The sequence below is a fragment of the Mycteria americana genome, chromosome Z, assembly GCF_035582795.1.
Source record: "Mycteria americana isolate JAX WOST 10 ecotype Jacksonville Zoo and Gardens chromosome Z, USCA_MyAme_1.0, whole genome shotgun sequence".
NCBI lineage: Eukaryota > Metazoa > Chordata > Aves > Ciconiiformes > Ciconiidae > Mycteria > Mycteria americana.
The window spans coordinates 42,974,070-42,991,862 of record NC_134396.1 but is presented as its reverse complement, the minus strand read 5'-3'; the positions used below and the strand labels follow the sequence as shown (position 1 = coordinate 42,991,862).

Sequence of the window (17,793 nt, the reverse complement as noted above, 5' to 3'; positions counted from 1 at the left end):
CAGTGAAAGAAAGTGTAATGATTACATTCTGAGGTATCTCAAATTAAGCTTTTTTTAATTCCAATAATTAATATTCTCAGTTAGAATGAATGTGGGGGAACAAATAGTTATTCTTAAAGTATAACATGTGCACATATAAACGAGGATATTAAACAAACAGTTGTGCAAGGAGAAGAAGTAATAGTGAATGTTACTTCTGTGTAAAAGTATCCCTCAAACTGTGAATTCTATGCAGAAGTATCACTCTCTGCACCTAAAATCAGAAGTGCAACTATGGAGGGACAGCTGACTTCAGGAAAGTTGTCTTTGTGGGTTTTGAGTTTCATATTTTTGCCAGATTTCAAGTCTTATCAACCAGTCATTTTAGGAAAGTGACAAATACTGATTGTCAATATGATCAGTTGTCCAGCCTTCTGTTTCATGAGCTGATCAACTCTTTTCTTGCTGTGCCCACATCCTCCCTCCTAAAGAAAAACCAAAACACCACATCCGTAGCTCCCAAGAGAGGCTCAGGCCTTGTATTGCCAGCTCCTTGAGGCAGAAACATTGTCCCCATTTGTTCCTACCCAAGGGTGGCAGAGGTATTGGAAGCAACTGGTTTTTTCTGGATGTTCTCTGCTGCTTCTTGCTCTTAAACTGCACCAGCTGTCTGGGCACCAGGACAAATTTCTGTTGCTCCCCAAGGACTGGATTGCCTCCATTGGGATCCGCACCCTCTGTAGCATCGACCCAACTACCAGTGTAGGGAAGGGTTTTGGGGCCTCTGAGGATGAGATGAGGAGGGGTTCTGGCTGTCCCTGTGACCAACATGTACCAGTGCCTCACAAGGACTGGGGATGGATGTAGGCAGGAATTTCCAGTTATAAAAGTGGCATCGAAGAAGAGAGGTGGACATTTTGAAAATTTCACGTCAAAGACTTCTAGGATCCCCTTTGCTTGGGGAAAATGATGCTGAGCTTTATGTTAGGAGAGAGGTCTATACAGGCAGGTACAAACTGCCCTACATTCGCTCTGCCCTCCTCTCCAAGCTGCCATGAGTAAAGGCTGTGCACACCTGAAATCCAATGACATGTGTAAGTGTCCACCCACCTGTCCACCTCACCCTCTCTCAGTACCTAAAAATCCTCTTTTGTCTTTTGCTTCGCCATGTTACATAAACTCTTCACCACCAGGCAGATATTTAAGCACCCACCAAAACCAGTCCACATCATTGACCAAGCATTGACCCTGCACAAAAACAAACTTACTACCCGTGAATGTGGAATGGGCAAGTAACTGAAGTTCTTATTAGACCTATAAGAAAACCAAAACCTAATCTGGCTACAGGGGGTCCCTCACTGTACTTAAACCTACATTCAACATGATGAAGAGCAGTAACTTTTGCATTTACCAGTGGAGCAATTCTTCCACCAGTAAAGAGTTTTCAAAAATACACCTTTTGTGGACTCAAATGTTAGTGAAAAATGCAGAGAAAAGCTAAGGACTGTGTTCCACAAGCTGTTATATAAGGATGAAACCTACTTTCAGTGAAGTAGTGGAGAAAATGCTGTTCTAACTGAATTTACAAGAGAACCTAAGTATTTTGGCACATCCAAGCGTGTGTCACAACGCACAGAATTTCCTTCCAGCCATGCTGTTTCAGCATGACGAGCCCTTTCCTCCATCCTGTGTACTGGTTTCAACCGATAGCCTGTTTAACAGAGTGTACTGGGTCTGGTTGGATTGGAGTTAATTTTCTTCATAGCAGTCCGTATTGTGCTGTGCTTTGGATTTGTAACCAGAACAGTGTTGGTAACACAATCGTATTTGGGCTGTTGCTGGACAGTGCTTGCACAGCACCAAGGCCTTCTCTGCTTCTCACTCTGCTCCCACTGTGAGTAGGTCAGGGGTGGAAAAGATCCTGTGAGGAGACACAGCTGGGGCAGCTGGCCCAAAGTGACCGAAGAGATATTCCATACCATGTAACATCATGCTCAGCAATAAAGCTGGGGGACAGTTTTTCCAAGGCAGCTGTTGCTCAGAGACAGGTTGAGCACCAGTCTGCTGCGATTGCCTTTGAGTCATGTTGGGTTTTTTCCTTCTTTCCCCTTCACTTACTAAACTGGTTTTATCTTGACCCACGAGTTTTCTCACTTTTTGCCTTTCTGATTCTCTCCCCTGTCCCACTGTGGGGGAGTGAGCGAGCAACTGGGTGGGGGCTTAGCTGCCAGCCAGGATCAACCCCACACACAGAGGTTTTCAGACTGTTCTGACACCTAGAGCCAAATGTGCAGAGGCTATCTCCATTAATATTACTATTTCCCCCATTACTTAACACTGGGAGGCAGCACTATAAATATGCTTCTCTTTATGGCTAACTTTCCACCTTGCATATCACGTACGTATAATTTCCTTCTCCTGGACAACTAGCTATCACTGGGCTTAAGCTGCCAAATAACCCAGCTTGTATCCCCTGTCCCTCAGCTCCACGTGGCAATCTGCCTCTGTTCTCAGATCAGAGTTTTACAGCACTGTAAATCCAACTTTCAGGCCATTAATACAGGATTAAAAATACTGCACCCTTGTAATTCATTCTGCTATTTAATATTTATGCAAGGTATTTTGAACCAATGAGCTCTGTGCCAATAGGCATCAGATATTTTCTCAAAGCCAGCATAAAATTGGCATAAAGGCAGCGTAAATGCTTATTGTGTCCTCTGGCTAATCTAACTAAGATATAAACACATGACACTCACAATCTAGACAAAATTGGTAATGCTTAGTGATATGGTTCTTCCACAAACATGGTTTGCATCAGAGGCACTATTTACCCTTCATCGCTTTTACAGCCAGGCTGTGATCTCCCAAATCAGTCCGTTCAGAGCGATCTGTAAGCAGTTCTCCTTTCCCACTTACATCAGTTCATCTTTCCTTGATGCTGAAGAAAACCAAGTTAGAAACAATGTAGTACTTGTTTATATAGCTCACAGACAAGGAAGAACAGCTGTGGCATGGAGTCTCCGGGGTTACTCCTCAAATGCAAACATACAGGTAATAAGCAATCACCCTTTACCTTAGAACTGAGCTTCCAAGGTCCTTTAGTTCAGTTGAGGCAATCTAAGTAGAAAACTCTTCTCAGTTTTAAAGTCTAAACCAGCTATTATTTGCCTATAGACAACTGATGTTCTCACCACTTCAACTCTGAAACTAAGAACAGACCAGACTTTGCTGAAGGTTCTATTTCAATTATATGTTATTAATATCAAACCATTTCCCATGCACTGAAGGTTCTTCTCACCAGTGAGCTGACAGCTGACTTGAAATCCTGGTGTTGTCTAGTTTACCATTTCCCTGCCCAGTGCTCTGTGAGGCTTTTCCAACGATGGGCTCTTCATCTCTTCCAAGCACAGATCATTCCTCATCATAAATCAGTCCCTCTGGGCTGAGAACTGAGTTAAAGGATGACATTTTAAGAGTACTCAGTCAGTTCACATGGAAAACCTCAACTGTTTTTATAATGCTTTAACACAAACTAAGCCTTTGAAAAAAGTCTCTGTATTTAGCCACATTTCTGTGTGAGTGCATCACGCTTTTAGTTGCTCAGAGAAGTCTGGACCACATTAGGACAAATCAAGTTCTTAAACAAACATAATCTCACCAGCAAAAATTATTTATAATTTCTTTGTCACGTCCTCTGTTATGACAGTCAATATATTTTTTTCTCCTATGTGTTATTTTTTCCCATAAATATTTTTTTCTCATTTTCTCTATTCTTTTTTCTCTTAAATATTATTTATATTAAAGCACAACTTAAAAATTCTACTACATCCTCCCTGCTACTCAGTCATCTAACTTTAACTTAAGATAAGATTTGAGAAATTTTTAAATTCCTGTATGTATCGTAATTGCTGGTGGAGGCCACAGCTAGAAACAGAGAAGAGATTAGTTATAACTTGAGTTATAGTGGCTGCAGCTCCAGGTTACCTAAATAAATTAAATGTTTGTTCATTTTATAAAAGCATCAGGTCAGCTTTTATTCCAAAAGCCTCCAAAAGTCTTGCTGGGATCTTTTCATGGCAGTGAGGAAACACCATATATATTATATTAACTTGAAAAAAATGAACAGAACCAAAAGTATTACACAGGCAAGTGAAGTTTCTCTAAAGCTGAACCTGGCAGTGGTGTCTTAAAATTGCAGAAGGCCCACGCTCCATTAATTCTGTTGCAAAGAGTCCCAAATAGTCATCTTCAGAACGTAAAGATCTGTTGCTTCTTAAAAGGGTGCCAAAATTTTTAAGATCAGAAAAGGTTAGTATGTTTTACTCTGCTATTTCCTTCTTCCCCCAGATAAGTAGCAATGTTAGAAGACTTATACTTCTCATCCCAGGGAGCAGGGAATTGTGTGAGGACAGAGGCATTCATACAACGACACTTTTATACTTACTATAGGTGATGGAAAGATGCTCAGGTAAGTAATGGCAGTACATCTGTAAGTGTGTGCATGGCTAAGTCGCAGAGAAAGAGAAAGCTGAGTTTATTAGTTGCCAGGAAAGGCTATCTGCTTCCACACGTATGGTTCTCTTTCTTTACATTTTAAAATGAAGAATATATATTTTGTCTTATAGACAGCCACTAAAAAAAGGAGAAAAAAACCCCAAACATAATAATCTCTCAGGCTAACATAAGAGCCCTATTTGCCATGGCCGTTAGAGCTATTTCGTAGAGTTATATTTAACTCATTTCTCAGGCTTTGCCACCTGGGGCTTATATTTTGCTTGCTGAGCTGCTTTCTGTGCTGTGTGGGGTGTTCTGACAGCAAGATGAATGACTGTAAGCCCTACTGCATTTGGAAATCAGCTCATGTTGCTGAATATGTTTTCAACTCCATGGAACAGCTTTCTCAACAGCTGGTCAGAGGACTGACTACTGTGCAGGTCTTCTTGTGCTCAGGCTGGTGCTGCTTTTCAAGTATGAAACAACAAACCTAATGCACCCTCAGGGCAAAGGAGACCAACAGCCTTCCAGGTTTCATTAGGAAAAGCATCACCAGCAGGTCATGGGAGTGACCCTTCCCCTCTCCTTGGCACTGGTGAGGCCACCAGTGTGTCCAGTGCTGTGTCCAGCTCTGGGCTCCCCAGTGCAAGAGGGAGGTGGACATACTGAAGCAAGTCCAGCGCAGGGCCACTCAGATGGTTACAGGACCAGAGCATCTCTCTTATGAGGAGAGGCTGAGAGCTGGGGCTGTTCAGCCCGCAGAAGAGAAGGCTCCAGGGGATCTTATCAATGTGCATAAATACCTGATGGGAGGGAGGGAATGAAGATGAGGGAGACAGACTCTTCTCAGGGGTGCCGACTGAGAAAACAAGAGGCAATGGGCACAAACTGAAAAAAAGAAATTCAATCTGAACACAAGAAAATGCTTTTTTACTGCAAGGGAGAGTGAGCAGTGGCACAGGTTGCCCAGAGAGGTTGTGGAGTCTCCGTCCTTGGAGAGATTCAGAAGCCTGGAGATTCAAAAGCCTGGAGAGATTCAAAAGACACAGTCCTGGTCAACCTGCTGTAGTTGACTCTGCATTGAGCAAGAAGATTGGGCTACAGGATCTCAAGAGGTCCTTTCCAACCTCAATGATTCTGTGAAATCCTCAGGTACGCATCCAAGGCCTTGCTTCTGCATCACATCTGTACGATAAGGAATTGCCTGCTGCAGGGTTCCCATTTACGGGGCTGAGAGGGCTCCAGGTTTCTAGAACGGTTTCCAGACCCCTAACGAAGGAGAACTAAGCAAGTGGGGACAGTGCAAGGTCCTCCCCTCCCTCTGCACCATGGAAAGGGTTGCCAATCCAGCTGAGGTTCACTTACTGCTTACTGCTGATTACTGGGAATAGGATGAGCAGGGCTCTAAGAGCCTTTGTCACCAGGACAAGTGACATTGGTAGGAGGGCTGCTGAAAGAGGGACAGCATTTTCCGGGGCCAATCCAAGAGGAGTACCAAATAAAACCAGGTGTTATACTTAAAAGCTGGAATCTAGTTCCAAACTGTTACTCTACCTTCAATATTCAGGAACGTGGTATGCAAAAAAACCCCTTTGTATTACAACGTCACATTGAAAATGCTTAAAAATTGTTCAAAAGTAAATGCTTTTTCTCAAAAAGTACAGTCTTTCACATTTTAGCAGATCAAATATTCCCTGCAGGAAGCAAATTTTTAAGTATCCCTTATTCCAGTCTTTTTTAAAATGGAATTAATCCAGAGCCAGTTCAGACAGGTAGTTAACAGAGAAGCGTATGACTCTCTGTGTATTTATACTGCTGGTGCTTACCAGAGATGTCCAGAAGCAAAAATCATTATTCAAGTACAAACAAGAGAGGTCCACAATTTTGGAGGGGTTTTGTATCTAGAAACCAATATATACAGGAAGTTCTATTAAAAAAAAAATTGTAATCTAGTATGTAGCATGCTTTTAAAACATCTTAATTCAAATAAAAGATGAGCACACTATAACCAAGTAAGTAATAAGTGAGAACATTTCTGTTACTTAACTGTTTTTCAGCAGTAAATATTGAAGAGAGGGGCAGCAGAGGAATGCAACACATAACACTGTTCATTTGAGACACCTAGGCCAACTTTAAAACTCCTAAAACAGCAAATCCTTCAACCCTACTGATATCTGTGCAGCTAAGCAGGCATAATTTTGTCCACTGTTTTTTGCAATACTGTAGGAGATGACTCAAAAAACTGAATCCTGTAGTTTCAGAAATGTGGGGTTTTTTTCATTACATATCAAGTCAGTATTTTCATCATAACACCAAAATCCAGCACAGGACCATCAGGTATTCCGGGAACTTGTCCCTAGAGTAATTATGGAGGCCTATTACTCATGGCTCAGAATGGAAATCTGGATGAGTGATCTGTGAGCACAGCTTCCAAGCTCACCTCCTCCCCTCCCTTTCTCCTCCCACCCACACCAGCTTTGTTCAGAGCTTGCTACAACTTCACTGCATCCCTAAGTGCGGGAGCTAAGGCACCCTTTGTGTTGATGATGGGTTGCTCAGTTATTAAGGTGATTTATGTTTTGTCCGTTACAGAATTCACCCAAAACTCAGTTCAGGACTAGGCAGCCAGAATGAGAATCATTGCCTAAAAAAAATAGAATGCATTTTCTCTTCGGCGGGTACCTTGCAGAGGGGGCATGTACTGGGACATGTATCAGTTATATAATTGTTTTATCAGACCGGCAAGCAATTCTACCAAGAGAGAGTTCTAAAAATTAAAACTGACCAACTCCCTTGCTAGAAACTGCAAGGTGTCTCCCATGTATTTTGCTCCCTGAAGAGCATCACTTCTTCCACTGTGCTCATCATACTGTACTTCCTTTTGTTTCTCCATGCTGCGAAGCCAGAACCATAAATGTGAAGTTTCTGTGAAAAAAAATGCTAGCCTAGACTCTGCCACTTGCCCTTGCAGAAACTCGTGACTCCTTCAAGGAGGACAGAGAGGCTTCACCCTAGGTCTGCCATCCCATCCAGGGTCTGAGCACCTTGGACAAGCAAAGCCGTCAAGTTGCCGTTGTGACTCACGTGTACAAGACCCCAAAGAGCCCAGGGTGCAGAAGGACCCTGAGCTCCAAGAGTAGTAATGCAACATGATCTGCACACCATGACTCTCCAGGCTGGTTTATTACTCCCCTCACTTGGCAGGACAGTCATGCTGCTGAGTGAACTGCCACACTGGCAATGTTGCCTTCCAGCTCACAACCAGACACGCGATATTCTGCTTGTGAGTTACCCAGGGCTCTCCACAGCAAGAGCAGCAGCTCCTTTGAAGCACTCCCCTGCTCCCTGCTGTCTCTCCCACGCACACTGCCACAGTGCCAGGCTACTTCTGAGGATGTCACCTATCTGATGGTTCAAAAGCCTTGCAGCCCCTTCCACTCCCTCTCCTATCCCCTCCTGGGCACAGTGGATGTGTGGGTGGGGAAGGAATGTGGAGGGACTCCCCATTTCTCTTTCAACTGGATGATTTGTCCTGAGAATTTGCATTACTTGAATTTGTGTCCTCAGTCTGGTCTGAAAAATCATAGAATCATAGAATGGTTTGGGTTGGAAGGGACCTTACAGATCACCTAGTTCCACCCCCCCTGCCATGGGCAGGGACACCTTCCACTGGACCAGGTTGCTCAAAGCCCCATCCAGCCTGGCCTTGAACACTTCCAGGGATGGGGCATCCACAGCTTCGCTGGGCAACCTGTTCCCGTGCCTCACCACCCTCAAACTAAGGTAACACAGCAGCCAAACAAAATCCCCACTCTCTTCACAGAGAGTTATTGTAAAAAAACACATTAAATTTCCTTGATCTTAATTTTTCCTTTTTAGAAAAAAAGACTAAAAATAGACTCTGATTACAATGGGAGACATATAAAGGGAATGCTTAATAGTCTGTATAGCTCTGTCAGCCCGGAGATGAAATGAGTCATAGAAGTGTCAGAATGTGGCACCTACTGCTTTTTCACTGCTCTGACAGGAAGGGAAGATTATCATCATCTGCCCGATGCTCTAAGGGGAGGGCTCTGAACAGCATTGGAGGCCATCATTACTGAAAGGCCACTGGCCTTTGGCCAACAGCTTCAAAGACCACTGAAACAGAGCACACCAGATCCCTTATTATTTTAGGTAGACAAATGGTAAGTAATCTTCTTAATTAAACAGAGAAAGGAAGCTACGACCTCAGTGTTGATCCCTGAAATAAGTGCTTCGTCAGTTGCTACAGTAATACCAGGATTTTTAAATGGAACAGAGAATTGGTGTAGCAGGTGACTGAGGATTATGGCTGTGAAATGTATTTCATCAGCCTGTACAGAAGAATGTCTGGCACAGAAACTGTGCTTTGCTACACTCAGTTTTAGTTTGCATTGTTTACTTATCAAAAACACAATAAAATTAAAAAAAAAAAATCTCCACTAAGAAGCATGGCATTTCTATTTCTCCCACAGGAAATAAACTTTATTAGACAAACAGCAGTGGCTTTTAGAACAAAAAGTGCAGGCATAAGGCTTATACACCACAGTTTGAAGTCATGTATTCAGAAGACCACAGCTGCCAACACAGGAAAGTGTTGTCCAAACCTTGGGTAAGAGCAGAGCTGTAGCCATAAAGCTCTGGAAGGAGAAAGTTTAACCTACTGAACATAACTGCAGGGCTTATGGATAAGCTTCACAGGTAAGTAAAGCTGCCTGTGGGAAACAGGTACAGCCGGGGATTACAAAAACCCATCATTTTCCAGGGAAGGATACAAACTGGGGGAGGTCCCACCATCATCTCCAGTGAAACTCCACATTTGAGGCCTGGGACTGCAGCTCCCCTTTTCTAGTATCAGCCACTTTCATCAGACAGCGTGGGCCAGTAGCTGAAGACTGAGATTGGAGCTCGTGTACACCTCTGCCATTGAGCTGTTCTCTATCCTTAGGCAAGCTGTTTGACATCACCATACTATTTAGCCTGTAACACCATTGGCACTGCAGCTGTGACAATGTATTTTTATTTTGTCCTCCCAGACAGGATGTGATCTCAGCTGAGAACTCCTGACACTACAGTAAAATAAATGACTTAATAATTCAGAACAGAAATATAAATCAACCTCTCCCTTCTTTTCCCAGAAAATCAAATAAAGGATGCCTTATATCACCCAAAGTCCCAACATAATCTAACAAAACCACACAGTCAATTGGAAAATTTCCCAGCTCCAGCCCTTCTGAGAGATAACCTAACAGCAAGACATCTCTCCAACCAATAACTGAAAGAAAATAACACTGAGTTTTAGTCCTCCTAGCTATTCCTACCTTCATATTGCTGAGAGATCTTAGGAATAGATCTGTCCTTCCTTCTCTTGCCTTCCACTAGCTAAACCCACCTAGCATAAACTACACACTATTTTACTTACTGACTGTACTTTAAATATGCTAGGGAAAAAAAACCTGCTAGGTATTGACTTTTCAAAATTATAGGTTGAGAAATAATACAGGTTTTTTCTCAGACTGGCAGCCTGTCACAAGTGGCGTCCCCCAGGAATCGATACTGGGCCCAAGCTGTTCAATGAATGACTTGGATGATGGGACTGAAAGCACCCTCACCAAGTTTGCTGATGACACCAAACTGGGTGGTGAGGTGGACACATCAGAAGGGATAGCCATCTTACAGAGAGACCTGGACAAGCTGGAAGAGTGGGCTACCAAGAACAATATGAAGTTTAACAAAGACGTGCAAAGTCCTGCACCTGGGCCAGGATAACCAAAGAGCCCAGTACAGGCTAGGATCTGTGTGGCTGGGGAGCCACAGCAGCCACCCCCCAGGGCCCTGGGGGTCCTGGTGGACAACCAGCTGAACACGAGTAGCAGAGCACTGCTGCAGCAACAAAGGCAAGTCGGATCCTGGGCTGCATCTGCAGGGGCGTTACTTGCAGAGATGGATATGTGATCATTCCAATCTGCTCAGCGCTTGTCAGGCTGCACCTGGAGTATTGCATCCAGTTCTGGTCCCCACAATTCAAGAAAGATGCAGACAGACTGGAGAGGGTCCAAAGGAGGGCCACAAAGATGACCAAGGGCTGGAGAATCTGCCCTATGAGGAAAGACTAAGAGTTAGGTTTCTTCTCCCTGGAGAAGACGAGAGTCAGGGCAGGACTTCATCACAGTTTTCCAGTACTTCAAGGGTGTCTAAAGAACACAGAGGCTCTCTCTTCACAAGGAGCCACATGGAGAAGACAAGGGGCAATGGGTGCAAGTTGCACCAGGAGAGGTTTCATCTCAACATAAGAAAGAAATTTTTTGCAGTGAAAACAGTCATTCACTCCAGTGAACAACCTCCCCAGGGACATGGTGGAGTCACCATCACTGGAGGTTTTCAAGATGCAGTTGGACAGGGTGCTGTGTAATCTCATCTAGGCTCCCTTTCCCGCGAAAGGTTGGATCAGATGATATTTTGAGACCCATTCCAACCTGGGCTATTCTATGATTCAATGAAAGGAATCAGGATCATAACTAAATTCGATTTCAATTCATTTTTGTGAATGAGCCCAAGAATGCAACGTGGTTCTTGGGATAAGTTCCAAGGTTTTAGATGACACCGTATAGTCCCAGTTGGTGATGAAATAACAGATATTGCTCATAACTGAACTAACTATACAGATCTGAAACTTTGTAAAAATCAGGATAGATAAAAAATTAATGCAAAGAAATAGAGAGGGGTGAACACTATGACTAGAAAGTAAGGAAATTAATTATGTTTAGATTAAATTTATGGAAAAATAACCCAACAGCAGAGTCTTGACATTTGGGGGTAGGCACCAGAAACCTATGATCTCAAAGTGAAAAGGTGTGGCTAAGGCATCATTTGGGGTAGTAAATACATAAGCCTCATGTAACAAAGAGGGGGAAAGAGAAAGAGTGACCACTCAGGTTCTCTGCTCCATACTGCATCTCTAAAATGACACAAAATTCAGTGTGAATGCTCTAATCTGCCTTAGGTCATCATCAAGCTAAGTCCATATTCTCCCAGCAGGCATGGTACACTTCTCCCTCAGTGTTAAACGTAGAGAGATCTAGCACTGCCCAGTGAGTTTCCAGCATGGCTGTCAAACAATTTTAAAAGCTACTGCCAATCAAGCGCCAGAAATATCTCAAGGAAAAGTGTATGACAGGTCTTTGGGATCCTTTCTGGCCACACAGAAGGAAGCATTAAGTGACTTACAGAGAATGGGTATTGGTGGAAGCCAAAGTTGAAACTGATCCAAGAAAAAGCAAGGGTATATCTCAAGAAATCAAAAAGTCCAGATCCTAAATACTGCTTTTAGGCACTTACATCCATCTTTTAGGTTTTACTGGCAGAATCAAAATTGAAGCTCAGTTCCTAGCTGAAAACTTCAAATTTATGGTTTCTGCAAAATTATGGCAAATCTATATTTATTTCACTTTGAGAAATAAATTACCTTTATGTATCAAAAAATACATTTAACCCTGCTGTCTAAGCAGGTGTATGCCATTCTTTCTTAAGCATGTTGGTGGCATCATCTTTTGCAGATAAATGGATTGAAAGACATTGGAGATGAACACTGAATTACCAAGGGAATGAGATTGTCTACACCATCCTTTCCTTCTCTGTCATCTATGATGCTTCAGATACTTTAAAATGCTTCAACAAGAAAACCCCACTTGTTCAATAGTTAAGTTTTCAGGGATAAAGTAAGACACAAAGTACATCTTCAATCTATGTTGTTGATGGTAGGAAAGGCAACATAGAGACAGCTCCTGGAGATAATATCATACTAAACAGAAAACACAGTTACAAATTAAATGTGCTCAGAAGGAAATCTTCAAACATTTTACACATAATAGAAAAACATTTTCTTGAAAAATAATGCTGTGAAGATTAGGAAGGCACCAGTCAGGCATATGATAATTACAGAAATTGAAAAACCAGCTATCATACAGATCATGCAAAAATAGCTGAATAAAGGACATTGTTATTTTAGGAGACGGCTGTTAGGAAAAAATGGAGGCAGTAGAAAGCAGCTAATAACAACAAGACACTAAAAAAAGAAATAGTCTAATGTCAAAGTGGTGCTCACATACAGCTGCATTTTAAAAGGTGTTTTCATATAAAATGAGAATGCTGAGAAAAAGCATGGGGAAGGAAAATTATGTGAGCTTATGTATAAAAAATAAAGAAAAGCAGTAATTCCGAGACGAAAGAAAAGAGCCAAAATTACATCTTCTCAACCCCCTGTTATTAAGCATACACAGATAGAATTGTACACCAGTGTGGACTGTATGATGGAGAGCATGTATGTTCTTGGAGAGAAATGTATGTTGAGGTGATTGGGGATTCAGTGATTTCAGAGACAGTCTCAAGAATGTTTCTCAGGAACTAAACGTAACCTTGTAAATCTCTTCTGTCAATTATTTTATAGTTGTGCTATTTCCAATGAATATATATATGTATCCGATAAAATGTGAAGACCTGATGAGAATAAAGAACATATTGAAACAGTAAAAGGTAAGAATAATAGCCCAATGCAGCAGCTGAAGATCACTACACAGGGCAGACATAGCCTCTGGGCTGAAAAATTTGGATCAGAGGGGTCAAGGGAGCAGCCTTTTCTTCACAGGCAGGCTGAAAGCAGCCTCTATTTATTAGACTCCCTTTTCATTTGATTTCAATCGATTATGTTTGTTGAACTCATTCCTTTTGGTCACAATATATTATGTTAGTCTTCTAAAAGCCATCGAAATGAGTTCTAGATAAAATAATCACAATTAAGCCAGTGATAGGAAAGCAGTGGTATATGCTTCTGACTTACTATTTTTTTAAATAAAAAATGAATCCTCAGATCTATCAATCTGCAAGCTGCAGATGCAGATGCAGTAAAATCTTCACAACCCTCAACCACCCCGCTCCACCTTTCTTACTCACAATGCCTTGTTTTCAGATCGTTAAGGAGATGCAGGCATGCTGCGAGACATACAGATGTATGAAAAGCAAGTTGCAGCAGCGACCAGCTTAGCAAAAGCTCCAGCAGCTCCTGTTGGCTCAGGGCGGGATAACTAACAGCTACTGACAACAAAGCTCTTGCTTGGCATTTCATCTGTGATAATACAAAAAGCCCAGATAGCAGATCTAATCATAGGCTGGAATTTGGCCAAGACACTTTAAGGTACAGAATGGAGAGCACAAGCACAGGACTTAGACTAGTGCTTTCATACCAGATTCTGAATATAGCTGTGCCCACCTTCAGGTGATATGCTCATCACGCTTGGTGCTGCAGTGGAGTGCTCTGATTATTTCCCTGCCATTGCTCAAACCCACCTAAGCTGTGCCACCAATTTATTTTTTAGCCTTGTGACAGCAAAAATGCAGGGTAAGGGGAAAGAAGGTATGACAATTTTGATCAAAAAATCCTGAATTATCTTCTAGTCATTTTCAAACGCATGAAAAATATCTCAGACTACTGCAGGGGAGGCTCAGAGTCTTTTATTGCTGTGGGAGGGTCTCTACTGTATGGTAGAGGTTCAAGTTTCTGAATTGTCTCATGAGCTCCCAAAGAATATGCCTTTTTTCACTGAAATGGAATGAAAGCAATTCAAGCAAGCAAAGATAAGAATTCATAACTGGAAAAAAATAAACAAATGAAACCGTACTGAAAAGATGCTTTTGACAGGTGTAGGAAGAGGAGAAGGTGGTGCTGTACCATGGGTAGCAACTGCTGCTTCAGGAATATGGGAAGCTCTGTGTTGGAAAACCAGGTTCAGAAAGCCACTGGCTTTCATGCAAATACCTTGGGAGCACACCCTTGCATAAGGAATCTGGCCAGAAACTGCAGAGAAAGGTAGGCTTACTGAGAACTTAAGCAGGTAAGGCAGGGTAGGTGCGTGGGTTTCTTTGTGCCTCACAAACTTAGCAGTCCAGGACAGGTTGTTGCTGGGGCTAATGATGGCAGAATCAAACTTCTTGTGTGAGTGACTCCACCCACAACCAGTTAGTTTTCAGTCTTCCCTGTTACAGAAAACCAGCTTTAAGAATAAAGATGTATAAAGAATTTGGGGTTGAAGCGTTTGAACTTGAAACTGGTATCTCGCCAATTAGGACAACAGCTTGTGGAACTCAGTGTTTGTTCAGACTAGGTCATTCAAATCAGCCCTGGGCGTACCCCAGCCTTCAGAGTCCACCATGGCAGGAGTCTTTGCTCAGTGAAAACAAAAAATCTGGATTTGCCTAAATTGGCGTTTACTTATTTTTAGTGTTGATTTTTACAGCTTCTATTTTCCAAGGAAATGAAAAAAAAAAAATTAAAAAAAATATTTCTGCCCACATCTACTCATCATTGCAAGGCTGACTCAGAGACGTGAAAACAGCTGCTGTCCAGCAGGAACCTCTAACTGGTAGGAGAAAAAAAGTCACTCAAAATCCCTGACCATTCTTCACTTTGCTGTATTGACAAACGTGAAGGCCAGGCTCCTGTTTCAAAACCCAGAACTATTGAAACGCAGCCCCGAAGGTGAATCTTTGCTGATGTATAAGAGTACAGAGTAAGAGAGACAACTGTTTAAACCAGAAAAGCCCATACTTACTCCACCAACAGACCTGTCAGTCCTTGATGACCACCATTTAATGCAGCGGGGTGAAGGCAGAAGCAGAGGTGCCTGGGGGCAAGAGAAGGCAGCCACAGAAGGCTCTGTAGCCCGAATCCCTCTGAATGCACCTGGCTGCCAGGCTTTTGTGAGTTCTGACCAGAATCCCAAATGTCTCTATAGTCCGTGTGTGGTTCAACGCCGCAAAGCCTGCTCATAGAGTCAGCATTTGTGGGAGGTGTCACATTGCCCAAGCACATGCCGTGTAGCTGACATACATACACCAGTAAATCTCTCCAGGACTTTGGCATGGAGAGATTTACATTGTCTATGGCCTGTGGTCCTTCTGTATTTAGACAAAAGAATTGCAGAACCACAGGCTCAGCCTCCAGGAAGGAGCTGGGAATGTTTTTGCCCAAACTGCCTAGCACACCAGTCTGGCAGAGCAGGATTTTTGGTGAGTCATAGTGATGAGAGCTGTAACTGAAAAAGTAATCTGAAAGACATCGTCACTAATAATGAAAAGCAAATACTATCATCCAATGAAGTTTTCCATGGCGACTAGCCTAGTCACAGCACTTTGACAATATCCATAATATTTTAAGTTACAATACAACTGAACAACAGAATGTGCTTTCACATTGCAGTCGACCACCAAGTCACAAGCAGGTGTAGAAGTGCAACCATAAGCACACAGAAGATATAGAGGGCTCTGATCAGTTCACTAGCAACACCAAACCACTTCTGTAAAATCAAAAACCTCCCTTCTTCCAAAGCTGGAGTATCTTTCCTCCACATACCATTTCTGACAGAACCAATGGGAAGAAGGCTAAAGCAAGAAGTGAGCACACACAAGTAAACTGTTATTTACAGAATTTCCTAATATTGATGTTCTAAAATAAGGTGAATCAAAAAATTGCTGCCACAACCATCCTATGCAAGAGCATTAGCAGCTCAGCAGTACTATCTCCCAGTAACATGTAATTACTACTTATTACTCTGGTCCTCTTATGTGAAAAATCTTGTGGTTTGGCAGACTGTGTTTTGGGGTCCATTTTCTACTATTGTTCATAACCCTACACCTTTGATATTTATTTTAATTTGCAAACTTTATTGTGGACTTTTTTCAGTCCCTTGTACTGCAGATTTGCTTATTGCTGATTTGTGCTTTTGAGAGAACTGATGAAATCAGACCTACAGCTGAACGTAAGGAATATTAGTGTTCAGCTTTCCTAGTCCTTTTCTTCAAGTTTGTCTTTCATACTTCTAAAGCTTAACTCTTTTTATTTGATTTTCTGTGTTTGCACCCAAAATTTGGGTTGGGGATAATTTTTCTTCTTACACATTTTTGGCATTTCCTCTGGTAGATCTACATAAAGAGTGATCATTTAATTTTTAAGACAGTGGTCCAAAATAAGAACCCTAGCTCGTAATGTTATCGGCCTGCACTTCTGATTTGCTTACAAGGTGCTTAGTGCTTTATGTTCCACATTTAATATTCACTCTGTGATGCCCAATCTGTGCTGCAGTGTGTGCACGCAGTGCTCTGGAATTAGCAGTCAGCGCAACAGGATTATAACTGCGCGTAATCGCACCGCCAAGGCAAACTGCAAAGCAATTGCAAGTATTGCACTCTAAGCCTTGACCTGTCATCGCTGCAGTTCTCGTTGCTGTTTTCCTTTTCCCCTTCATTGGTAAGCCTGTTGGTATTGCAATTTGAGATTTGCATGGCTCTCCAAGGCCCTCCATCCATACCCCTACCCTCCAAGGACTCTAAAGACATGAACTAATGTGGAAAAAACAAAACCAGAGTCATCATCAAACCAAAAGATAGAAACTAAAAAGTCTAATCCTGACTCTACTTTTGACTTTCTCTGAACTCTACATTAAGGCCTCACATTTGTCTCTGTTCCCTGGTCTTTAAAATTTTAAAAGATGGCTAAAAGTCCTATTAGAGTTGAGTGAATTAAGATTTTTTAAACTAATTTCTCCCTTTGTTCCTTTTCACAAATTGTTTGCAATCAGAGCATAAATTTATTCATTATTCAGAATGATTCACAAATTCCTTTGGTGACTAATTCTTAACCAACTGATAAATCTCAAATACTGAAATAATAATACTGGAGTCAAGTATGCTGTCTGAAAACTTTTCCAGGTTGGTTAACTCCACGAGTCAATCAATTAGAAAAAACAAAAGAATGTCAAGATTTATAGAATTTGTCAGTGGAAAGCAAGATCAGAATACTGAATTTTCGGTGGCAGTACTAAGCAGTTAGTATATTATTAAAATTCACTGCAGATGTGGCCCTGCTGTGCCAGGCAGCCAGGCAGCTTCTACTCTATCCCAAGGTGCAAGCTTTTTTTGTGAAATTTCCAGTTGGAGATTATAAATCCATGAAACTTGATCTTGAAACGAAATAGCCAAAAGTGAAAACTACACACATTCCAGGCAGCATGTTTAAGAAAAAAATATCTTCAGTAACTAACAGATTTATTCAGCATAGCATTGGAAAATTATTCCCCTAGCTATTAATGAGTCATCAAAGTCCAGATGCTGCAATCCTAACTGCCCCAGACCAAGCACACACCACTCCACCAGCCATTAGCAGCCTGATTGAGTCTTTGAAAGCATGTTACTTTCTAAGATGATGCTAAAATGGGATCTCTACAAGTCTGATGGAGGACAAAATTAGAA

The 17,793-nt window shown here is 42.0% G+C and overlaps 1 long non-coding RNA gene across 1 annotated transcript in view; it reads right to left on the bottom strand.

Annotated features, from left to right (window-relative positions):
- Positions 1–3,158: 3,158 nt before the first annotated feature.
- Positions 3,159–17,793, bottom strand: part of LOC142402745 (uncharacterized) — a 33,117-nt gene continuing 18,482 nt past the window's right edge. Inside the window, exon 3 of the long non-coding RNA XR_012773467.1 lies at positions 3,159–3,428. This is a non-coding gene — a long non-coding RNA (uncharacterized LOC142402745). The remainder of the gene's footprint in view (positions 3,429–17,793) is intronic.